This window comes from Mustela putorius, unplaced genomic scaffold, assembly GCF_011764305.1.
Source record: "Mustela putorius furo isolate JIRA1106 unplaced genomic scaffold, ASM1176430v1.1 tig00000589_pilon_pilon_pilon, whole genome shotgun sequence".
NCBI lineage: Eukaryota > Metazoa > Chordata > Mammalia > Carnivora > Mustelidae > Mustela > Mustela putorius.
The window spans coordinates 12931729-12959168 of NW_025421425.1; the positions used below are offsets into that span (position 1 = coordinate 12931729).

Sequence of the window (27440 nt, forward strand, 5' to 3'; positions counted from 1 at the left end):
ATGACCTTTCATGCCACAAGTTCAAAATCCAGATGAAAATTATTGCCTTTTAATTCTCTGACTTTCCTACTTTTTCTTGTTGCTTATGTTTCCCAGTTTTCTACTTTAGTGCTCCCTGCAGAATCCAGCTATCTAATGTACAAATGTGGATAGTGGTAGTAAATGCAACCAATTGTTCTCTATTAATTCATTAGCTAGATAATGTGTTACGTCTCCAAGGAAATGTAATGCCTAACTCTCTGTGTACATCTCCTATAAAAAGACCACAGGGAAAACCACTAATGCTGGAAATTTAAAAAGATCCAACAGGGAGTTAATTTATTCAAGGGAGACTTCCTTAGATTTCCTTAAATCACATTAATCGAGCAGCTGCCTGCCCTAATAATGTGAACATCAATCCCATAAGCTACAAGTTACTCAAGGAATGGAAATATTTTCAGTTCAATTTCTTCTAAGAAGGATAGCAAGCAAAATACTTTTTATCATTATTGGTGGTGTTGTTTTTCACTGGCAAGGTTGTAATAAATAGAATTAGATTTGAAATGTAAATGATATGCTAGTTTTCTAGACTCCTTCTCTTTTTTATAATCATGCATACTGATATATGCATAATGGTTTATATGGCAAATATGAAATGAAAAATAAAATAATCCTTAATTGATTTTTGATTAATAGGTAACATATAACCATCCTCATGGCAGTAAAACTTGACTGTATTAATTATTCTTGGTGAAGAATGAATGAATACATGAATGGTTATACTGATATTCTTTTTTTACTGTATTTATTCCCTAATTTCAGAATTTCCTCCACTCTCAAGACTTCAATAATCACCTCTATGCAAATGATTTCTAATTTGAGTTCAGGGCATTGAATTTTCAAATTGTGCCTGGACAATCCCACTTATACTATTTACCAGAAACTTACACACAATATATATAAAACTTTTCATGCTCATTTAATATTTTAAAATCAACTTTTCTCATTTGCTATGCAAATCTTGAAATAACTTACTGCTGAACTTTTTTATTGCACTCCTTGCTCATGTCCTGTATTTGCTTAGTTCTTAAATGAGGTTGGAACTGTGGTTTAAATACATAACATCCATCTTTCCTCTCTGCCCCACTCCAATTACCATTATGCTATGTGTTCGGTGGGTTATGTCCCTTACTTGTGTGTTTTCTCAATTAGATCTACCTCTCAGACTATACTTTGTGACATAATTAAGTGTGAGTTCTTAGACTAACACTCTCCAGTTCTAAGGAAGAGGACTTTATATATCAGTCCTGATTAATGATAAAGTTGACAATTCAGTGCTATAAGGGAATGATGGTTTTCCCAATAAATAGGGCAAAATAATCAATCAGATATCCATACTGGCCAAAAAAAAAAAAAAAAAAAATCTTGGCCACTATTTCCTATCATACACAAAAAATTAATTTCAGATGGAATTAGACCTGGTTGTAATAAGTAAATAATTATGACTTAGAGGAAAATACAATATTTTTGTGGTCTTGGAATAGGCAAAGTGTTCTTAAGCAGAAAATAAAGTGCTAACCTGAAAAGAAAAACAATTGATAAATTGCACTGCATTAAGGTTAACAACTTCTCTTATCAAAAGACTCAACTGGAAGAGTAAAAAGTAAGGTATAACTTAAAGACAATGACACTGCTTTGTTTTGAGCTGAGTATATCCAGACTATACAAAGAGTTTCAACAAATGAATGAGAAAAAGATAAAAAACCCAAATATGGACACAGACAAAAGACAAGAGGGTTAATATAGTTATGAAGTAAAGGGAAATTGAAAATACAATTAGTTACCACCAACCATTCATCAGAGTGGTAAAATGAAAAAGAAAGTCAATGCCAAGTTTGGGGAGGAGGTGGAAAAGCCGAAATTCTCTTCTTTTGGTGGTGGGCAGATGTGTAACCACATTGGAAGGCTCTCTGGCTGTCTCTACTAAAGCAGAATATGTGAATCAGAAATCCCAAAAGGAGATATAGAACTACTACATGTAAAAACATGTGTTTACCATAAGGCATATGTATGACTGTCCATAGCAGTAATATTCAGAGTAGCCATAAAATTGCAAATTCTCCAAATGCCCAACAATAATATGTACTATTTTTCCCAGAACGGAATTCCATATATTAATCAAAACAAATGATCTACAACTACACATTAGCAATAGAAGCAGATATCCCAAATATGATATTGAACAAAATGAACCAGACACAAAAGAGAAAATAAGTATGATTTCATTTACGTAAAGAACATTGTCCATGACTGGTGCAATGTTTGCCCATAATATGATAACTGAGGCCTGAAAACAAACAAAAATTTATAAACTGCAAAACAAAAATAGGAACAGAACAAAATAGAAGCTAAAAGGACTCAGGGGTCAAGGAGAGACAAGAAAATAAGAAAGATAGGAGAGAAGTGACTAGAAAGGTAAGAGGCAAATTGAAGGGCATGTTGTCACAGAAACTGAAGAAACACTGTGGCTCAAGGAGCTAATGGTCGTGTGAAGTGAAGGCTCCAGAGAGCCCGAGGCCAAGGAGACTGAGGAGAAACAAAACAGAAAACTCCTTTGCTGCCTGTGTGGAGAGTTAAGTGCACATGTTTCTCAGTCAGCAAACCCAAATGAGCACCCTGAAACCAGAGAACACAAGGTCACCCTGTCTAATTACATAGGTCTTTCAATCAGTACAGCTTGACCCCTTCAATCTAAGTTAGACTTTATAAACCAACTCTATGCTGACTTTTTTAATACCGATGTCTAAAAATAGGTGATCCCTGATACAGATACGTTAATAATGTTAGAAGTTCTTATTTTCATGATAAACAATTCTTGTAAACCTGCTAGCTTTGGCGATCTTGTGATTGTTACGTTAGGTAAAAACTGTATTTGTTTTATTTGATTGGGGCCATCTTTCTTCCTTTCTCAACCATTCTCTGCCACACGTCTCTACCTAACACGCTCTTCCCCACTGATGGGACTTCTTCCACAGGTCTTCCAAAATGCCCAGGTGCACACAGCTATCCTAACTGATTAAATTCTGTTTTCTCAACAGGGCCACTAAAAAGCTGCTTGTCCCAGGGCTATGTGCTTCACGTGGATTTTTTATGACCAAAGAGATCTTTTACTTGTGAGCTGAATTTTGTGCTATTCAAATGTGGCCCCTTCACTAAAATCAATCACTCTATTTATTTTAATGTGAGTATTTATATCCAAGAAGCATTGCTAATGTTTAAAGTGGTTGAAAAAAATATTTGTTACTGACTGCAAATAGACAACGGAATTTTGCAGAAAGTCCCTTGATTGGCTTTAAGATATTTTGAAAAGTAGTTCAAAATATCTTAAAATTTGAAATTATTTCAAATAATTTTGAAAGGTAATTATTTGCAAAGTTGAAAGATTCAATATTCATTGACATAAACTATTTTATTTTTTATTAAACAAACATTTCATTAAATGTGCTGATAAATATTCATAAGGGCAATCTGCTTTCTAAATTTTAATTTTTTTTAGTAATGGTACTTGGCTCTGTATAGTTAAAAATAATGTGGTATTTTCTGACACAAAAATTATAACTCATTACTTCTGAATGTTTTCCTTTTTGTCTTATTTATTGAAAATATCCCTCCTTAAAATTAATATTCAAAGACATATTGAAGACCATGAGGCAATATTTTTCATTCTGTCATACAAAAATGTATACTACATTTGGTTTTAAATGTGTCAATAATAAAAATATTCTAAAATATTCATTTATAAGAAATGAATATGTTGCAAATAATAGTCTTAAAATTAAATACATATTTTCTCACTACCCTGTATACACTTTTGTTTGAGAATTCTTCTACCAATTTCAATCATAGAAAAAAAAAATTCCCTGCTATTTCCTTTTTACTTGCCTATAGCATTTTCTGGAAGCTTGTTTCTATATCTCTTTCTTGCTAAATAGCAGATTAAGTGTCAGAAAAAATAGAATGGGTGCCAGAAAACCCCAAACTATTAGGCTCTAAAACCCTAAACTTCTTATGTAAAGTGTAGCAATAAATAAATAAATGAATAAAGAACTCACTCTTCAGTTATTATTCCCAAGGCCTTGCATGAAAGAAACAACAGAACAGAAGAAGAAAAATACTTTGTATGAGTTTTCAAGGGTGTGACATATAATTTGAGCTGAAAAGTGTCTTTAAGTTTTAGGCATGGTTCGCATAGGAATCTAATCATAGTTACTGAAATTTTATAACATTAGATTATGAGATATAGTACATAAGTCATGCTTTTCTGTAATTAACATAAAACAAAACTGGATAATTTCTATCAAAATACTTCAGGCTCCATCAGTTATAAAACTTTACTATATAAGATGCTGATAATAATAATATTATTATTAATGTTAAAACAATAATAATAAAGTATTCAGATGGAGGAACATTTCTGTGGTAGAGAGAGATGATGCATAGAACATCATTTTCTTTTTTTAAATGACTCTATTATACAAAAATTGTCTCCCGAGACATTTATTTATAGATCTGTGCACCTAGTTTTAGGAAATGCAATCTGTTTTTTATTGTGTGGATTTCAGAAGACACCGAGTTTATCTTAGAATAAAATAGAATAAAAACAGAAATCTTTTTAAGCATAATTTTCACCTGAGATCACCTACATTATAAAACAATTTGGCTTCTAATGTATTAATTTCTCAAAATCTCCCTCCTCATGCGGTAAGTATGCAGTAGCTACACACATTTCAATGCACGAGTGCGAACGGATAAGAGAACATGGAGACCCTTAAAACACAAGCAGCAACAAAAGCCTCTGCTCCTTCGACTTTCAGGTATACGAATTATGAGCTATTATACGTCATTTGAAATATCCCATGGTGATTTGTTAGGGCCATCATGGCTTGTAACTACCAGAAAGTTTAATGTTTCAATTTCCTGTGGTTTAACACTACCTTAAAGTTGTCAGATATCAAACAGTTCACCGGATTCAATGAGTTACTGGCGTTTAGAACCTTCATTGTGGGTTCAAATACTAGTCTTGTACCTAAAGCTGGTATCTTTTTACATTTTCATTGCCTTACAGAAGCAACTGCTCTTGATACTTAATAGTTAATTTGTTTCTACCTATTTCACCTGTAATATGGGCCACACTGCTTTATTAGGGCTGTACATCCATTAAAAACCCCATGGAGCACAAATATCAATTGGTGTCCCATGATGACATGCATCTGATAGCCTTGTCGAGTAAGAGAATTAGAAAATGTGATCTCACATGTGAGCTCTGTGCACTTCTATTAGACAACCAAACATTTCAGCTTGATGGACCTAAGCTGCAGAATTTCATCTCTGCTTGAAACTACATAGTGCTAATGTGTGAACAGGATATTTATAATGTAAAGTGTATTATTCTATAACTCCCAGTAGAAAAGAGTTCAATGGCCTCACTCAGTGACCAGAGCAACTGTCAGTACTAGTAGGTCAATTATACTAGTAATAAATGCTAATTTAAGTATATCAAAAATTAAACAATTAATTTGAATTATATGATAATTAAATATTAGTTAAGTATGTAACTTAGATGTAGTAACTTCATATATCCTTACTATATACCAAACATTCAGCTTAAAAATATTATCTCCCTCAATTCTTTGTATAGTTCTCTGGTGTAGGTTTTATTACTGTTAGCATTTTATAAATGAGGAAAATAATTCCTAAGGAAATTAAGCACTACTCCAGTGGTTACGTATCTGACCAATTATGATTTCAGGATTCCAGTGATACTCTGTTGCCTCTAGAAGATTCACCATGTTTTCGATATCCCCAGAATATTAAGATTGGATTTTATTTATTAATTCTATTAACTACCAGACAGGTTTTCATGCCACATATATTAAAAGAGACACTCCATGTGACTTCCTCATATAGGGTTTCATGCTACTCTTATCTTGGAATAAAACACATTATCTTATAGAACAATAGTTTGAATTTAAACAGAATAAAGTTATGGAGATAGTATCCCTGAACATGCCTAATGGAATAAGCATACCTCCCTTGGGTGGTAATTCCCAAGGAATATTCCCAAGGAATATTCCCAAGGTAATTGCCAAGGGGGGTATTCCTTGGGAATTCCTTGGTAATACGCCCCTTGGGAGGTAATTAGATCATGATGATGGAGCCCTCATGAAGGGAATCAGTGCCTTTTAAAAGAGACCCTAGAAAGCTTCCTTCGCCCTTTCCCTTGTGTGAAGACACAATGACAGCCAGCAACCCAAGAGAGCACTCTCATCAGGAAGTGACCATGCTGGCACCCTGATTCTGGACTCCCAGCCTCTAGAATTGTGAGAAGTAAATTTGTTCTTTGTAAGTCACCTAGTCTATGACGCTTTGCTATAACAGCCAGAATTGACCAAGGCAGTGGTTATACATATTCAGATGTACTACCTACGCAATTACCTATTGCTGAGTTGTGGTACAATACATATGACGGCAGATATTATTGACAGGTCACATGGCTCAACTAGGTTCAGTCAGATTTTGTCCCTCTCTCCTGGGAATCCTGCGTGAAGCTCAACATGAGTGAGAGACAGTAGAAGATGAGTCATTCTGACCACAGGACCTAAAAGAAACCAATCCCTTGCTCATGTAGTTTATATGTCCTTCCTGAAAGGAGGTATAATAAAATTTATATATTTAAGGTTCTTATTTTCTATCATTCTAATATTTTATTTTTAGGAAACCATGTTTTCTATTACTTAAATCCAAAGCATTCTAATACAACATACCATACAACACAATCTTATTATTTTCACTTAAATTATCCTCAAATTCCCTTTATTAACACTTACTAAATAAGCACTTTTTATAGGCAAAACTATAAAGTGGAAATTAAGCTTAAATCTATAAATTGAGAACAAGGCATGAGACTAAGACACAAGATGCTTGCAATAGAAGAGGTTGCATTTAGCCAACAAACATGAATTAATTACATTAATAGCTACTAAGCCTTTACTCTGTGCCAGGTATACACTTAACCTATACATTTGTCACAAAGCAATTTGTGAAACAGGTGTTTGGTGTTAGAGATAGCCTGGAAATAAACGATTGTGAAATTAGTTTGTCCAGGTCTGGATCTAGCATGGTTTCAGTTAAAATTGCATTATTCCCACCACCATTCATTTAATTTCTATTTTATATTCCAGGATTTTAAATGTAGCTTATGTTAAAAATACTCTGTGTAAGTCCTATACTTTATTCTGAATTTAGTTTTTTTTTTTTAAGTTTTATTTATTTATTTGACAGACAGAGATCACAAGTAGGCAGAGAGACAGGCAGAGAGAGAAGGGGAAGCAGGCTCCCTGCTGAGCAGAGAGTCTGATGCAGGGCTCCATCCCAGGACCCTGGGATTATGACCTGAGCCAAAGGCAGAGGCTTTAACTCACTGAGCCACCCAGGCAATCCCTGAATTTAGTTTTATAATGGAAAGAATATCTCTTCCATGGCCCTACGTAATAAATAGCTCACTAAAAGATAGAAGTGTGTGTCTATCATTATCTCAGCTCTATGTTGATTTTATACATTTTGCATTTGTTGATTTGCATGGCCAAAGCTAAAAGGAAATGAGCCATGGGACAGACCTCTATACTGAAAAATAGCATACTGAAGACAATATGGCTCATTTTGAAGTTCATGTCCCTGAAGGCCTACAGGTCCACTCTCCTGGAGGGAAGGGGGGCCCAAGGTGGTGAGGCTGCCTTCTGACTCTCCTTTGCCATTCAAGGATTCACTCTAAGGGGTTGGGGTTCTGAGAAGCTAAAGTCATCTGATGTGGACAGACTGAGGAATTTACCAGATTTTAGATATTTGCACAGGACTGATGATAGAACATAAACTGGAATTTGAGGGCAACTTGAGAGAAGGGTCCTGGATCACACACCAAAATTTCCACTGGGACCCTAAAAAGTGATTCATGTTAGACTGGAGGAACAGCACGTAGACCAGGGCTCAGAGTAATTGAAGTCAGGCTTGGATCATGTCCGTCTCCGTTCAGGTATCTACATCTGTTTAATTGATTCTTTCAGCAAATGTTTTTGGAGGAAAGCACAGTTAGAGTTTTAAATTGTCATGCCGTGTTCTAGACCTAATTTCTGGGTCTTAGGCAAAAATACTCAAGCACACAACAAGAAAATAATTAAAAGCAAGCCAAAAGGGAGATAAAAGCAAAACAAAACAAAAACAAACCAGAAACCAAAATATCATGGTAAAACTGCCAGAAACAAAGACAAAGACAGATTATAAAGGCAGCCAGAAAATAAAATTAAAGAAGCCAGTCAAAAGGCAATTGCCTTCAAAGACTCCCCCAAAGAAACAAAAGAAGCAACAGACAATGGAGTGACATCTTTGAAACGCTGACCTAGAATTCAATACCCTGTGAAAATATCATTCACAAATGAAGACAAAGTAAAATCTCAGAAAGAAAAACTGGGAGAAGTCAGCTGTGTAAGGCTCTGATTAAAGGAAATGTTGCAGGAAGATTTTCTGGCACTGGAAAACAATGACAGAACCATGGGGATAGAGGAAGGCTTGAGGAGTGATGTGCTGGGTAGATCAGAAAACTCAACAAGCACTATTCATGTCTTACAGAGCTTTATACATATTTATGTATACACTGTATTAAATACATGTACGTACATACAAATAAAATGCAGATTTGAACTCTGTGAGTCCACTTGTATGCAGATTTTCTTTCATTAAATACAGTACAATATTGTAAATGTATTTTCTCCTCCTTTTGCTTTTCTTAATATTTTCTTTTATGTAGGTTACTTTATTGTAAGAATACAGTATATAATAAGCATAATGTACAAAATATGTGTCACATGACTGTTTATGTTATTGGCAAGGCTTCTGATCAGCGGCTTTCAATAAAATTTTTGAGATGTTAAAAGTTATATGCAGGTGTTTGATTGCACTGGGTTGGTGCCCTTAATCCCCACACTATGTGTGTGTGTATGTATTTATATATTATAGTCATATATATTAAATTAACTAAAGTACATGTTAATTAAAGTACATACACACAAGAAAGCAAAGGTATGGAGAAACATTTGAAACAAAGTGTTCTAAGAATTCTAATATATTTGCAATTTCTGCAATGTGGAAACATGCTAATTTTATTTTACCTTCATGAGTCACGGTTATATCTTATACACTTCAGATAAATAAAGCAATGTAAAATAACCAAAAGTAAAACAATTAATAACTAACAAGTAAACCAAAAGAAAAATATAAAAAAATACATCCAAAAAATAGGAGAGGAAAAATCATAATACATATAATAAAACAGTATTTTTAAACACAAATGTATCAGTAATTAGAGTAGTTATAAATGAATTACACCACTAACTAAAAGAAAAAGGTTGTCATAGTGGATTTAAAGAGAAAGCAATTTTATGTTGCCTTTAACTATTATGACTTCCATATAAATCTAAGATATGTTAAATAGGGTGGAAAATGATATATAATGAAAACACTAATCAAAATAGATCATGCTTAGCTATATATTAAAGCACTTGAAACCATGTTGGCAAATGGCAAAAGCATTCAGTAAATACTAACAATTATGTTTATTATATCTCATGATAGACATTGAGACTTTATTAACTGGATTTTTTTTTTCTTCCTCTACCCTTTACAATGTTCGATTTTTTTCCTCACAATGTTTACTACAGAATTTTCTCTAACACTGATGTTATAGTTGACATATATTTTTTATATTTCTGCAATGATAATGCCTCACAATAAATTCAAATCTCTGTGGCATAGGACTGCAAGCATTTCTCTTTCTCACTAATGGGTACATATTTGGTTTAGGTGTGTTCCACAGGACACTAACTCTGGGATTTGCAGCACTTTGGGTCACGTTCTTTCCAAGGCAGATGGTAGAAAGATAAGAACTAAACTGAAGTTCCAAATTAAAGCTACAAAAGCAAATTTTAAGCAGAAATTCATGCCATGTCTCTGAACATCCTATTATTGGCTATAGTGATCATCTGGCCGGACCCTCATCAATGTTGTGTGGCTTTAAGGTTTGCATTCTCTCCTGGAGACACTTTAAAATCATATGGCAAATGATGTTGGATTTTATTACCAAGAAAGGAGTGAAGGGATTCCTGGATGGCTCAGTTGGTTAAGTGTCTGCCTTTAGACTCAGGTCATGATCCCAAGGGTCCTGAGATCCAGTCCTGCATCAGGCTCCTTGCTCAGTGGGGAGCCTTCTTCTCCCTTTGCCTGCCTCTCCCCCTGCTTGTGCTCTTTCTCTTCCTCTCTCTCTCTGCCAAATGAATAAATAAAATCTTAAAAAAAATTTTAAAAGAAAGAAGGGAGTAAAGACTTGGGGTAATAATCTAATCTACCATACCAGGCAAACTCACAGTATCACTGATTCATTGTCACTTTCTTAAAGAATTATACCTATTATTCCCCTGTCTAGATACTACATTGCAAAATATTCAAGCAGCGTTACATTTTATCCCCTATCTAAACCATGCACCCCTTTATCACAGCTGTTTTATTTCTTCCTTGCCCATCAATATATGCTTATTCATGACCAGCTCTGAAGAAATGTATATGTGAGTATGTAGTGTATGTATAAATTTGTATAAATTACATATTTTTAAGTTTTAGTTGAATATATGATTCATAATAAGTGCTTATTAAGTATTTGTTGAAGCAGTGAATAGAAGAATCTTGGGCTTCTATCTCAATATGCTTTTCAGCTGGATGGATATCTATAGAAACCCACACTCTTCTATATCATTTTACTTTTCTTAACATACAGAAAATTTATTCAGAAATTTCAGCTACGTTTGATTTCCTGGATGTCAAATAAAACACTGAAGGTCTGACCAGGTGATCCAAACACAGAAATTAATAAATATGATATCCAAAATTAGAGAGATAGAGACTTTCTTAAAGTGAACTATGTCATTATACTTTTCATCTGGAGAAAATTATAGTGTACTATGATTGAGATAGAATTTCCCTGAATTAAAAAAAATTCTAAAAATCCTCATAAGATTAACAATATAAAAAAATAAAATTGACATGTCCTCTATTAAAAATTTTAAAAATATTTTTAATTTAATGGAATGCTATAGTGTATCTATGCACTTGGGGTTTGTTTCTCTTTCTAATTGATTAAAAGAAAGGATACAATTTTTAGAACAGAAAACTTTATTACAGTATTTTGATGTTCTACATTATATTTTTTTATTTAAAATATCTTGTTTATCTTTTAGTTTTTGCTCTTTTTCTGTCCTTATGATTTGATGCAGCAGTACCTAGAAGATTATAAGCAATTAAGTATTCCTACAAAGATCTATACACTTTAAACAGTGAAGATTGTTTTACTTTTCTATGATTTATTTTTTGTTTTTGAATCTAAAGGTTGCCTTGAAAACATGATGGATACAAATAAACCAGATCTCATATTACCTGCTAGGTATGTATAGACCCTTCAGTTTATATTTACATACTTCTGAGATGTTATTAATATCGCTCACGCTACTTAATTAAGCCATCTCTTAGACTAATAGCTTCATGAGGCAAGGACTGTATTAGTATATGATTAGTATATGACTGTATTAGTATATGATTAGTATATGACTGCTTCCTTATTGAGGAGCACTGAAACAGGAATATGAGAGGGGCTCAGTAAATACTAATCACATGATTAAATTTGGGAATTTATTTCAGCATGAATCTAAAAATCCTGACACTGCATATTCAATATGTGTAAAATAAGTTTTTAAAAATTCAGGAAACTAGCATGCTAAGAAACTCTTACATTTATATCTTCCTTAAATATTCTCATTTTATAAAAATCACTTTATATATTTTAAAGTTTTTACTGCATGCATTTTTTTTTTTTTTTGCCCCTGTCAATGTGGTGGCACCTCATTTTTCAGGACAGCAGTGGGGGGAGACACCTGACTGACCAATCAGGATAGACCTGGACTTGACACCATAATCATAGAAAACAGATCAGCACAAAAGCAGAAAGATATTTTTTAAAATATACAGCCAGCAAAAGCTGAGCTTTCACAATTTATAAATAACTCCTCTAATTAATTAGAAAAATAAAAATAATCTAACAAAAAATGGGAAAGAAATTTTTAAAATTTTATATACATAGAAACCTGAATTTCTAATAAACACCTAATTAGATCAGTAATCAGCAAAATGTCAGCTTTAAAAATGAGATATTGCCCCATATCAGATACAGGAAAAACTTAAAAGTCATCCAAAATAAAATTTTCATGAGACTGTAGCAATGTGAACTGTCATAAGCTGCTGATGGAAGCATAAATATGGATAATTTTGGAGGTCTATCATCAACATTTAGTAAAGTTGAATTGTGCACATTTTTGATATGGCAAATCCATAGCTATGTATATAACCAGAAATTTCTGATAAACAAAATGTCCACTCTATCAATGTCTACAATAACTGAATGTGGAAGCAAGTTAAAGTTTACCCCATAAAGAACTGAACAGTATGTGGGGCGTCTGAGTGGCTCAGTGGTTAAAGCCTCTGCCTTTGGCTAAGGTCATGATCTCAGGGTCCTGGGATTGAGCCTCACATCAGGCTCTCTGCTCAGTGGAGAGCCTGTTTTCACTCCCCCCCCCCACCGCCTACTTGTGATCTTTGTCTGTCCAATAAATAAATAAAATCTTTTAAAGAATTGAACGGTATGTTGTGATTTTTTTTATACAAAGGTAGTATTAAACCATTAAAAGGAGTAAACAAAAGCTCTTTGAATGAACAAAGATACATAAAACACAGTAATGATATACCAAACTGACCCATGCTAGTACTATTTATGTCAAATTTAAAACACTGTTTGTGGATGAATTGGTATGAATTGACCTTATTAAAACACTCATGAGAACCATAGAGATGAAACAGAGTAGTTCAGTCCTGAGTCTTGGAAGGGGCAAAAGGCATTGGGATGGAAATAAGAGCCTAAACTCTCTACATTCATGTTTCCACAATCAGTAGCAAGAATGGTGAGGGCTGCAACCCAGTTAGGTTGTGTCATGTGCATCAATACTGTACTCTTCCTTCCCATAGTTTGAATAATTTTTTAAAACATAAGATAAATGGGACACCTTGGTGGCTCAGTCGGTTAAGCACCCAACTGCTGTTCAGGTCATGATCTCAGGGTTATGAGATTGGGCCCTGTGTAGGGCTTCTTGCTGGGCAAGGAGCTTAAAATTCTCTCTTGCCCTCTTCTTCTGTCCCTTTCCCCTCATTCATTCTCTCTCTCTCTCTATATATATATATATATAAAATGAATGCACATATATAATGAATATATATGTATGTATATATATATATATGAATGAACATATAGATTATATGTGGCAGAGGAGACTAGCGAGGATAGGATCTTGTTTAGAAAAGTATAATTCTAAATACATTCATGAAATGAGAGAAATGGGTGAAATATAGCTTAATGTATTTTCCTTCAGACACTTAGTTCAGAAAGATAATATAATACCAAGTCACCATCACTACTAGCAACAACTATCACTTTTTCAATAATTTAATGATAAAAGCTCTAAGTAGTCTTAAAATGCATTATTGAGCAGAAATCCCCCAATTACTATTTGCAGCTGTGGGGAATGTCTGAAGATTTTATCTTTGTTTCATTCTTGCCACCAACTGAGTAGTTAGCAGTTCCTAATTCCCTATTCTCTGTGTGCTTTGTAATTTTTGCAATTCTCTCTCCCTCTGTCTCTATCTCCCCCCCCACCCACGTCTTCTATATCTTCTATCCTCTATCAATGAAACTTATTCCTCTAATAGGTGTTATATAATTTATGTATAAAAGTTTACTATCCAGGGGTGCCTGGATGACTCTGTCTCAGTGAAGTGTGGGACTCTTCGATTTTGAGTTAAGTTATGATCTCTGGATTGGGAAATCAAGCCCTGGTTGGACTCAGTCCTCAGTCTACTTGAGATTCTCTGCCCCTACCTCTGCTCTCCCTCTCTCTTACTCTAAATAAATAAATAAAATCTTTTGAAAAAAGAACTTACCACCCATTTTCTCCAATTCCTATTTTTAAGAATTTAAAATTTAACTAGTTCATTTATGCTCATAAAAAATTATTTTATAATAAATTCCTATACTTTTTATATTAGTAGAAAAAGTATTAAAATTATACTTATTTGGCTCAATGATATGGTAATTAGAAGATTTTCATTTTTATGAGTGAGAATTTGGAAATGCCATATTAATTTTGTCTTCATTTGAACAATATTAAATATATATATGTTTTCTTCAGTTGTCTTAGGTTGGTGTTTAACAAAATGGTTCCTGATGTTCTTTTTCTAGAGTATTTTGAGATATATAATGTTATAATCAAGTTTCTCAACTCCTGTTCTAGGGTAAATGAATCCGAATCTCTGAAGAGTACATTTCCTTTTGCTACATTTTAAAGCAACATCCACAAAGATCCCTGTGTATATCAAAGTATAAGACAATTGTCTTAAGTCTTGAATTTAAATTTTTATAATATCCTGTTTATTCTTTCAAAATTATGTTCCCAAACTCTTTTTGATTATCTTTCTTCTCCTCCTGCCACATTCACTGAAGCATTCATATAATTTGCTATCACTAAAATTATAAATGCAATTTCCTCCACATTTTGAAGAGATAATATTTCCGAGAAGATTGCTATTTCCTGGGCTTTCTCAATTTTCATAATATTCTTATTATATTAAGGTGGCAAGAATCCAAATAGCTTTTCAAATATGGCTTCAATTGCCTGTTACCTATGTGGCTTTGAGTAAACTTTTCATAAAGTAGATTTACTGTTGACATTTTAAAAAAATCTATCATCCAACTAGCTTGATTATATTTACTTTGTTTTTTTTTTTTTTTTTTTTTTTTTTTTTTTTTTTTTTTTGGAAAATAAAGACAGCTTAAAGAGGAATTATTCAACTTTAGATGCAATTCCTAAATTAGCCTATCAGAATCATAGCAAAGAGGTACAATATTCAGAAAATTATTGCTTAAAATAGCTTGTGTAGAAAGAAAAGGGGAAATCACAGAATGATAGGAAATGTAAACTATATTGTTCGTGTGTGTGCATGCACATGTGTTTTAATTATTTGTGCATTTTTCTTGAAGTTAGGGAAGGTTATAACCAAACATCATGACAATGACCAATAGAAAAATAGGCAACAGTCATCCCCATTAGAAAGTTACGTAAGGATTAAAAATACTTAATTTTCCAATACTGATAATATATCTATTAAATTTCTATGAATTTTAAAGTTTTGGTGATTGATGTCTCTTCTTGAGTCAGTAGAATAATTTTCTTTTTCCCTTCACTACAAAGCATATGATAGTAAATGATACCAAATTATATTTCACATTTGAATGCCCAAAGAAATAATTAAATTTTGTGTCCCTGTGGCAAGTTGAACACATTTTGCTTTGCTGGCATCTCCTTGGCTAAAAATTAGAGTTCCCTTGTTAGATCTTGGCAACAAGCCCTTCTCTTATTTAACTGCAAACTATTACCAGCCCTTCTCATCCACTTCTAATTAAATGTATCAGTATCAATGCCAAAAAACAGGAATAGCTTCTGTTGGTGAACCACTATTAGGAAGAATTTTTGGAAGTGAGAAAGCATCGGAGGTTAGTATGATAGATTGAATTTCTAAATTTCCCACTCAAAGATGTTTCATCCTAATCTCCAGGACCTGTGAATGATGCAATATCACCCCCATAATTGTGTTATTGTGCTATAAGATGCAGCTGACCATAAAATAAAAAGATTATCCTGAGTGGGTTCATTGCCAATAGCCTGAAGCCTTAAAAGCAATGAACCTTCTCCTTCTGGTGGCAGAAGACAGAGTCTAAGAGATTAGAAGCACAAAAAAGGTACCAGTATTGGTTTTGAAGATGAAGGGGTCATGATTCAAAGAATATAGGTGATCTCTTGAAACTGACAATGACCATAAGTGGTTTCCAAAGAACAAAGGCGGGTTCAGTCCTAAACCTCACAGAATTACATTCTGCCAACTGCCTGAATGAGTTTGGAAGGGGATTCTTCTCCAGACCTCCCAAAAAGAACATGACTTAGCTAACACATGGATTTCAATGTGAGCTCCAAAGCTAAGTATCCAGACAGATCTACTCAGACTTCTGAACAATAAAATTGTGAGATAATAAATTGATGGTTTTTAAGTGGCTAAGTATATGAGGTCTGTTATACAGCAACAGAAAACAATACAGTCCAATCTATGGAGGAAACCGCTCTATAAATCATACACAACTGAGGAAAGAGAGAAAGGAATGCTGGGGTCCAAATGTGCACAGCTTGTTTAATAGTGGATAGAAGATCACAACAGTTGCCCTGAGGCAACTATCAACATTTATCTGGGCCATTAAATATGGAGCATCTAGTTTATTTGACCTTAATTTAGGTACTATTCTCATTGCTAGAACACCAGAATCTAGATCATATTTGCCCTATTTTTGAGAAAACAGTATGAATCTTGAGATCAAGAGGGAGCCTGGGGTCTGAATGACTGGAAACAAGCCCAAGAAATGATATACCTGTACCAGAGGAACAATCCATCATGATCATGTTCCTCATAGCAGCAGAACATACCTCTTCTTCTATAAATTGGAAACAGAGACTAAGTCAAGCAAACTCTAACTCAATGATAAATACAAAACCATGAATTTGGAAGTAAGCTATCACCTTCAAAGAGAAGCAGTAATTTTCCCTTCAATATCAAACAAAACCAAGATTAAAGGAAAATTCAATTGTGTTATTGTCTTTAATAAATAATATCTTTACAAGCATACTAAAGAACATAGAATTGTAACAGGCTGTAAGAAAGATAACTAATTAAACACAGTAGAAATGATTGCCAGGATCAAAAATTAAAACAAAACGAACAAACGCATAAAACCCATCAGCAAACAGGCTGACTGACAGAATGTTTTCGGAAATAAGAGTAAGAACCAATAATTTTACATAAAGCCAAATTATGCTAAGTACAAGAGTAAAAACATGAGAGCAGCAGATGGAGAGAATTCACAGGAGGAGAGATAGAAAGGAAAGGGATGAAGTAGGGTGTGATTTCTTTTGTGAGAGTCTTCGTGGGTGCAGTCCTGGAGAATGTGTAATGGAATGTTTATAATTGAATAGTAAACAGCCACCTACAGAGTCTTCTCCCAGTATATATCTGAAAAATGCCTCACTTGGCATGGATGATGTTAACTGACAGCCAGTACCATTCTCTCCATACACATTATTTCCCCAGAGCTGGACAAGTCCCAAGGTGAAGTTTCTTTGAAATTTCACAGTCAAGAAGAGGATTCCACTAAATTATTGTCACTTCCCAAGTATCCTAGAAAAATGCCTCTGCTTCTGTGTAATTCACCCATTACTCTTCCCATGATAGATATTCAATGTGCTAAAATACATTAGTGGCTTCCCCTTATCTTTGACAGAAGTCTTCATGCTGGGACACTTCTGCCAAGGGGTCCCACTCATGTCTTCTACATGATGAATACAGTGTGTTTTTGATATGATGCTATATTTTCTAAAATTTCTTTTAGGTATAGATCTAGTAGAAAGCTTTTGGGGATGAGTTTGCATTTTTTTCCTACCTTAAACAACGATGTAATGAAATGAACTTCATTTCCATTCAACTCAGCCACTAGGTTTATGTTATATATCTATTAATCCATTTGTTAACGCGTTAGCTATAGGTTAATTGAAGATAAGGAGGCTCATAACACATAATAATATTCTGCCTACCACTTTTATAGTAATGAGCTGAACATCTCAGGTAACAAGGATAACTATAATATGTGAATAAAAATATGACAGGAAAAGAAAGAGAAATAAGAATTCAAATTTGCCAAATACAGATCTCTGAAAAAATGATTAGAGGACATACTCCAGCCAAATAAAACAAAACATGTGAAAATTGAATCCAAGATAAATCATGAGAGAAAAGAAATGGTGTTGAACAAACAAACCAGTAAGACTAAGAGAGCTAGAATGATTAATGTTAAAATACTGTCAGGAAATAACACCCCACAAAAATTCCATGTCTAAGAGAAAGGGTTCTTCTAAGCCTTCCTTGGTTTATTAAATAGCTCTGTTGGGAGATGCAGACATTGATTAATTTGACTTATAAATTTTCATACTTATTTTATAAGCAAATCTGTAAGATTTACAGCCATTTTAGTTTCTGCAGGTGTTTATAGTGATAAAATTTTGATGCATTCAAGAATTATTTTAGCTTAGGTTATTTATATAGGATATATATTTTAAAATATGTTCACTAGGTGAGTGAATAGCGGTATATTACATGATTGTGTATGTGGAGGAATTTTGAAGTTGCAGCTGGTTGCTTCTAACCAAACGTTCCTGTGCGTATGACCATATTTTGGCCATTTTGTGCACTCCATGTCTCTCCATTAGCTTTTTGTAAGAAAGAGATTTCATTTTAAATAAAGAGCAAGGCTATATTCCAAAGTTGTTTTCCAAAACAAAAGGATATTCTCATTTGTATGTTTGATTAAGTTAGTGGGAAATAAAATTGATAGTTTGGGTAACATAAAGCATTTATGCTGGAGGGGCGGTGGGTGGATAGATGATTTAAATGAGTGACAGGTGTTAAGAAGGACGCTTGTGATGAGCACTGCATTTTATATGTAAGGGATGAATCACTAAATTCTACTCCTGAAACTAATATGACACTATATGTTTGGGTTAACTAACTGGAATGTAAATAAAACTTGAAACTATAAATAAATAAATAAATGCTTTTAAAAATAAACTATTATATAATGGAAAACATTTTTCAAAACTAAATAGTAGGATTTGAGAGAAAATACTGACAATAATTTTGAAAACAAAATTTGTGAACCTGAATATATAAAAAGCTAATACAAATTACTAAGAAAAGTACAAAGATTGTTTATGAAGAAATCAATGTATAAAAGAAGAAAGACATGTGGCAAATAGATTTATAACAAAGATCCTCAAATTCTCCATAGAGAAGCATAAATGAAGACAAAAACAGACAACATTGTTCTCTTGGATCAATAAACATTATAAAGTCAGATAGCTTCTATATTTTGAAGACATTGATGATAATCAGCCACTCTTATACACCTGACTTGGAGAAGAGTATACAAATATATTGGAATAAAAACAGACCTATCAGTTAATATTAAGGAAACACTATTCTTTCACCTAACCAACATATTTTAGATATATATTCTATATAAAAACCAAAAATTTAAATAATCTAGGATAAATAAAATTTTGTTAATAATTGTAAACACTTGTAAAAAACTAAAATGAACATTTAAAGTAGAATGGTTGAGTAAAATGTAGAATAATCAGTCACTAAAATAAGAAACGTACTAAAGAATTAGGTGCATATATGTTTATTGATCTGAAATATAACCATTTATTCTGCTCAGTGGAAAAAAATCTTCAGGACCACTTGAAGAGCATGATTACATTATTATAATTCTTCAGGTATTTGTATGTCTGTGTGTGTGTGGTTATATATTTCTATAGATAAAGTTATATATATATATATTTGAAAAAATCCAGAATTTTATGTAACAAATTATTATCTGTGGATGTCCCTGGACATAAAATTAAGGAGCAAAAAGTACTGAGGCACATATTTTTACTTAATTATTTTGAAAATTTTAAGAAGTCATAGTTCTAACATTTAGGCACTTCATTATATTATTTTATTGATTTATTAATTTTTAAAAATGGTATGGGGTGTATGACTGGCTCAGTTGGTTAAGTGTCTGGCTTGGCAAGGTCAGGATCTCAGGGTCCTGGGATCATATGCCTGTGTGAGGCTCCCTGCTCAGAGGGAGTCTGCTTCTCCTTTTCCTTCTGCCCCTCCCCCTACCCACTCTCTCTCTCTTTCTTAAATAAATAAAATCTTAAGAAAAAAGATTATAAACCAATTCATTAAAAAAATACCTAGCAGATTATACAGCTTATAATAAAATGAATTAAAACATTGGATTTTTTTTTTCTTTTTGGTTTTCCCACTTATGTCACCAAAAAGTTTTGCATAGTGATGCTCTGTTTTGATTCAATAACTATGAAGATGCTTAGGGAAGAAAAGTTATTTCAAGGACAAAGGAAAAAGAAAAAAAAAGAAGTAGATTTGATTGACAAATTCAAAACTACTAAGGAAATATTTTCTTTACAAGAAAATTAAGTTCAGGGATTTATAACTGCACTTCAGGCAATAGAACTTAAATTTAGACTGCTAAATCTCCATCATCTTAGAGACAAAAAAAAAAAAAATATATATATATATATATATATATATATATATATAAACCGTGGTTAGGTCAGGTAGTAGCCTGTGAATCTTTCCAGATCAAAACAAAGTTTACAGTTAGTTAAAGATAACATTTGAGTTGCCTATATAGTTATTAGATAAAACCACAGGCTTGAATATATAATTTTTTCAAGCATATTTCCAGTTAATTTATATAATAACATTTGAAAAGAAAATAGAAATTGAAAGGAAAGAAAAGGGCAAAATTTGGCCAGATTAGCTTTTGCTAGTTCAAAGAATCTATGCACTTTGTAATTTAAATAAAATAATTAAATTAGCTTGTTTGAAAGACTGACCTTCTAATATTTTAAGGTTGACTTTGAGTTTGTTTAAACTTCCTAAGTCACTAAACTATAATTTCTTATAAGATATTTATGTATAAAAAGCCAAATTGTTATGGGATTTCTTCATTTGAAGTCAAGCAAAATATATAGCCAGCATACAAATGTGGGTATCTCTTGGTCCTACAATGTAAGAGTCAACCACAACTTCACAAAGAAAAAAACAACAAAAAAAAGTTTCCCTGCTTTAGAAGGGAAAACTTGATTCCTACCATTTGTGTGAATGCCTTCCAGAAATAAAACTGGTTCTTTGAAACTTACTACCCTTTATTTTCTTTAATTTAAAAAAGTTATTAGACTGATAAACTTACTTGATTGAAAAGGGGTATGGCTGTGTGTGTGTGTGAAAGAGAGTGAGAGAGACAGAGAGAGCCAGTGAGACAGAGGGAAGGATATCTTTGTTAAAGCAAAGACCTGAACATCTGAACATAAAATTCGAGTATTTTAGCATTTCTATAATCTCTCCTCCTTTGGGACATCTTTATTTAGAAATTGTGCAAAGTTCAGTTTATCCTTTTCTAGTGCTGCTGCTTTGACTGCTCTTTGTAAGCTTACTTGCTTTGCTGATTCTGGTGCTCGGACTTTCAGATCACTTTCAGAATCAGCCCTGGTTTGATGTCTGGTCACACGACCAAACTGTCTTGCCATTTTTGTCTGACCTCTGTTAGTCTTTTCGGGGGTAGATGTTGACGCTAACTTTTTTTATGTCTCTGAGAGGAGTCATATACACTAGTTTATCCTCTTCATTTTTATTTTCAGTTATAGTCGTGATCTTTTGGCATACCCTGTTGCTAGAGCTTGGTCACCATATCGTTTATTCCGTTATTCCCTTTTTCTAACTGAATCTTGATTTTCTCCAAATCTTTCATTAGATACCTCCTTTTACTTGTTCCAGAATTATTCAATAGGACCCAAGCAGCATACACAAGGACAGAGAGAGAGAGAGAGAGAGAGAGATGCATATACACATATGTATGTACAATATATGTATTAACAACTACAAATGAATTATAAATTGCAATTCAATTTTCTTGAATTGTTGGGCTAATATTTATTATTACCTTATTGTGGCTGCCATAATCCTCTATGGAAGATGAGTAACTGGTATCATGTTTAGTTTAGATATCAATATGGTTTATATTTTTATAAATTTTGGCTTAGCGAAGCAAAATGCTATAGTTTGTTTTTGCTAGTATCTCTGGTTGTACTTAAATATTCTAATTCCTGTCACTAGTTTTTGTGTCATCAATCCTTATTTTTTTTAGTTTATTTTGGAATAAATTCAGATGTACAGAAAGAAGCACAGAGATTACAAAGAATTTCCATATATTCCTCACTCAGTTTCTTCAAAATTGTACCAGTCATGTAACCACTTATCAACACTTAGAAACTAAATTAATATAATACTAATAACTAATCTGCTGATATTACTCAATTTAATTGTCCAACTAACTTTCTTGTTCTGGTTCAGGATCTAATCCAGGATCAAATAAAGCATTTGGTTTTCATGTTTCCTTACTATCTTCCAACATAGTTCCTCATTGTTCCTTTGATTTTCATGACCTTAAAATTTTTGAAGTGTATTTTGTAAACAGTTCTTTAATGAGGGTTTATCTTGTGTTTTCTCCCAGTTATATTATGAATTTTTAATAAGAATACAAAGAAGTAACAGTGTGCCTTTTTTGGCACATCATTTCAGCAGGTAAATGATATCATTGCTGGTCATGTTAACTCTGTATGCTTAATTAAGTTGATATATGACAGGTTTTTCAACTGCAGTTATGGTTTTCCCTTATAATTAGCAGGTATTATATGCCAAGAAACTTTGAAAGTATACAAACAGAATGCTTTTTGTCATACTTGTGTTAATTCTGGCAACCATTGATCTGAAGTTGTTTTTCTTTGTCTTTTAAATAAAAAATAAAAATAGTCATTTATCTTTCTCCATTGGACTGCCTGTGATAATCAAACTACCATTTCCACTTTTTTTCTTGAATATGTTGCAATGTTTAACCCATATTTTATAATAAGCAATAATAACTTCAATAACTAGAGCAATATGTCACAAATCAATGAGACAAAGGATAAAGTTTTTGATTTTGGATAGTTGCAAAGTGCATGCCTTCTAGGGACATTTTGAGTAGGTACTTAAAATGGACATTAAGGAGTCTTGATGAGAATGGAAATTGAAGATTGGTACCCATATTATATAAAAGAAAAACTAACAGCTTACTATATTATTTCTGCTGCCCACTGGAACATTAACAAAACTGAATTACCCTATAAAGAGAATAATGACTTGGAAATGTCTATGAGAAATAAGATCTTCAGTAGTTTTTTATCATAGAAAAACTTTTTTTTTCTAATAATAAATGTAAAAATTTAGCAAATGATAAGATGGCAAGTTTTGCATATACCTCAGCAATTTGAGGAAAGAGGAGAGTTTTTAAATTTATTTGAAATCTTAAGATCCAGATTTATGTTTTAGGGCTATGATCGCACATTAAAGATGGGTGCCAATATAATTGAAACTTAGCAGAACAGCTGAAAATTATCCAATACATGAATGCCCTTAGTGATAATGATATCCTTATGGAGAGCAACTCTAATTGCAAATTTTAGCATTTTTCATAGTCGTGAAAAGGCATGCCAGCATACAATTCAATCATTTTAATTACTATTAATTTTTTCATTCGTGTGCCATCCTACTTAAAGCATCTAAGAAGGTGAAGGTGTCCTTGGCTTGTTTTTGATCCTTGGAAATCTGATGGCATGTTTTGCCCTTTTACTCAAGATCTGAGGAAATTAGATGGGGTTACTTCCTGAACTTACCAAGCTTAGAAGAGTGAAGGAGGACCCATCACAAGCAGTGCACAAGTAACACATGTTTCCTACAAATTATCTATATTTTTGTTTTCAAACCCAAAGAAGTAACTTCAGGCATTTCATTTCAGGTCAATGGCTGAAAGCTACAGATGAGACAAACATGAGGGACATTTGGATAAATTTTGTTCCACTGCAGAGTTTAACACTCAGACGGGTAAATACTTGCTTTGAGATGGTGTTTGGTTATACTCCTGATTCTGCACTTCTACTATGAAGGGTAAGATCCTAATACTTACTGTTATAAAGTTAACATATTTTGTAAGAAAGAAAATGTCACAGAAAAAAAAGACTGAAAAGAAGATTGCTTGTGGACCAGAATTAAGATGGGTTAGAATAAGCTCAGTCACACTCAAGAAAATTCATATGAATGAGGATGGAAAATCACCTGTGTTATTTTAAACATAATATGATATTTTAAAACAGGTAATTTCATAGTTTTTTCTTTAAGATACTCTTCTATAACTTTGTAACACATTAAATATTGTCCTCCTGGAAATCCATGTCCATCTTCAGCCTCAAAATATTACCTCATTTGGAAAAGGATTCTTTGTAGATGTAATTACTTAAGGATCTTGAGATGAAATCATCTTGGATGTAAGATGTGCCCTAAATTCAATGACCAGGGTCCTCATAAAAAGAGGGAAATATACAAAAGGACATCAGAGTGGACAATTTGAAGATGGGGACAAATACTGAAGTTTCGCTGCCACAGGCCAAGGAATGTCTGGGATCATCCCAAGCCAGCAGAGGCAAAGACTCTTCCCAAAAGCTTCAGAGGAAGCATGACGCTGCTGACATCTTGATTTTGGATTTTAAGTCTCCAGTGTTATGGGAGAACAAATTCTTTTTGTTTTAAACCTCCCAGATGGTGATATTTTGTTACAACAGCCGTAAGAAATGAATACAGATTTGGTTACGGAGACAGGGGCTCTGATAGCCGATACCTAAATGTACTGCAGTGAGTTAGGAATGGAGAGATGGCTAGAAGCTGGAGGAAATTTGAGACACTGGGAGCAAAGGGCCTAGCCTGCCGTGCAGAGTCGGTTAGTAGAAATACGCAGGCATAACGCAACACCGGAGAGGGCGCCCCGCAGAGCTGAGGCTGGCCGCAGGCCAGGCCCTGGATCCGGTGGCGGCTGAGGAGGCCCTGGGAGTGAGACACCCGGTGCGGCGGCGGCCAGAGTGGGGCGGCCGGTCTGTGGGGCCACGGTACAGCCTGGTGGTGGTGGTGGTGGTGGTGGTGGTGGTGGTGGTGGAGGAGGGTGGGGGTGGGGGGGTGGATCCCGCACGCAACTACTGCGCGGTTTAGCAGGCCAGAGTCGGACGCAGCAGGGCCCAGGGCAGTCAAGGAGGTCCGCTGCGACAACCTGGGAACGTGGAGCTGGCACTGGCCGAGTTCTAGGTCCTGACCAGCCTCCAGCGGTGCCACTGGAACGTCATGCGGTTTGAGGAGCGCGACCTGCAGCGCGACGGGCTCGCCCGTGTCAGGAGCCATAGCAAGAGCTCCCAGCTTGACCTGCGCCTGGGGGAGACGGCGCTCAAAGGAGAGAGGCTCCTGGGCTGTCTGAGGAGCTCTGCTCTCTCTGGTTTGTCATGAGTTCTGTGAAGGCGGAGACCTGAAGCAGGACGTCCCATCCCGGAGGCCGCACCAGCCACCAACAAAAGCTTCATGCTATACAGCTCATGGGCGCCTTTGCCTTTCTGCGCAAAAACCACCTGGTGCACAGGGACCTAAAGCCAGACGACAGCCTCATCACGGAGAGGTCTGGCACCCCCATCCTCAAGGTGGCAGATGTTGGACTAAGCAAGGTCTGTGCGGGGTTAGCCCCCCGGGGAAAAGAGGGCCATCGAGACAACAGAAATGTGAATGTGAGTAGGTACTGGCCGTCCTCCGCCTGACACTCAGACGTCTTCACGGCCCCCCAAGTCTAGGAGGGACACTACGCAGCCCAGGCTGACATCTTTACCCTGCGTGTTATCATCTGGCAATGATAGAATCACTTTCATTGACTCTGAGACCAAGAAGGAGCTCCTGGGACCTCTATCAAACAGGGGACCAAATATGTCCCTGTTGGAGAGGCCCTACTGGAAAACCCAAAGATGGAGTTGCATATCCCCCAGAAACTAAGGACTTCCATGTCTGAGGGGGTCAAGCGGCTCTTGAAAGATATGTTAGCTGCTAACCCCCAGCACCGGCTTGATGCCTTTGAACTTGAAACCCAAATGGACCAGGTCACATGTGCTGCTTAAAGTTCAGGACAAAGCATCATGAGTGTTTTTAAACTAGGCGAATGTACATTTTTTTTTTCTGCATGCCAACTTCCTGGACTGGATTCTTCATTTCAGGCTCTACAGTGGGCCCTGTGGAGCTGGGGGGACACGGTGGGTAGAAGACACCCAGTGCTTGTTGTGAGAGGACCCACCCAACTCTTGAAGAGGAGAGCTTTGGGGCAGAGTAAGAGTTGGAATGTCTAGAGAAGTTCTCTGAGTGGACATCTCAAGTGTTTTAGAAATACTTTTTCTAAAAGTGTATTTAGAAATACTTTTTCTCAATAATTAATAAATGCTTACTGAAGAAAATGTTTTAAAAAAAAGCTTGGTAGATAATTTTTTTTTTAAGATTTATTTATTTTATTCATTTTAGAGAGAGAGAAAGAGAGAGAGGGAGCAAATAGTGGAAGGGACAGAGAAAGAGGGAGAGAGACAATCGAGCAGACTCCATGCTGAGCACAGAGCTGATGTGGGGCTGGATCTCAGGACCCTGAGATTATGACCTGAGCCAAAATCAGGAGTCAAATGCTTAACCAATTTAGCCACCAGGTGCCGCCCTCCCCAATGTTTCTTTTACCTTAGAGAATATATGTATCATCATGAGGGGTATGTTGGTAAAAAATTAAAAGTATTTCAGGTGAGTTCAAAAGAAGATGAAAAACATGCTATTGGAAACTGGAGGAATGTAGGTCCTTACTATAATGTGGCAGAATACTTGGCGGTATTGGATTCTATTATTGGGTGGAAAGCAGAACTTGTAAGCAATAAACTAGGATATTTATCTAAAGAGATTTCCCAGCACGGTGTTAGAGATAGTCCTGATTTCTCTTTGCTGTCATGTTTATGGTCTTGGAGCCCCAGGTGAGGGTTGTAATAATTTTAGTGTAAATTCCCAAAATGATGTGTAACAGCCAAGTCTGTGGTGGCTAATAAAGTCCATAAGATACCTGTTATTTTAAGATACGAGAAACAAAGTTATTGTATTTAGTTTTAGGTCTTTTTTTGATAAAAGATGAAGCTACATCAGATAAATCATTTAACAATTTTTTTCTGAGAATTATTTCATTTTACTTTATCACAAAAAGAGGATTTTGTTAGCTTGAATTTTGTACATGATTGACATACATTCAGCATGAACTGCCAAGATTTTTATATTTTTTATATTATATTTAAGTGGCTGAAGAAATCATTTGAGGAATAGCTATCCATATGGAACATGTGAGTGGAAGATCATTTGAAAACTTCTCACCTGTTTTGTTGTAATAATGCCAGAGTAGAAGTACTCTTGCACTCTTTTTTTTTTTTTTTTTAAGATTTTATTTATGTATTTGACAGACAGAGATCACAAGTTGGCAGAGAGGCAGCAGAGAGAGAGAGGCAAGCAGGCTTGCTGCTGAGCAGAGAGCCCGATGCGGGGCTCCATCCCAGGTCATGATCTCAGGGTCCTGGGACTTGCACTCTTAACTATGGCAAATATGTTTGCACATGCAGTCC

At 34.7% G+C, this 27440-nt stretch overlaps 1 pseudogene; it reads left to right on the forward strand.

The window, feature by feature from the left end:
* The first annotated feature begins 24354 nt into the window (after positions 1–24354).
* Positions 24355–25925, forward strand: LOC101676922 (annotated as a pseudogene).
* Positions 25926–27440: the final 1515 nt, after the last annotated feature.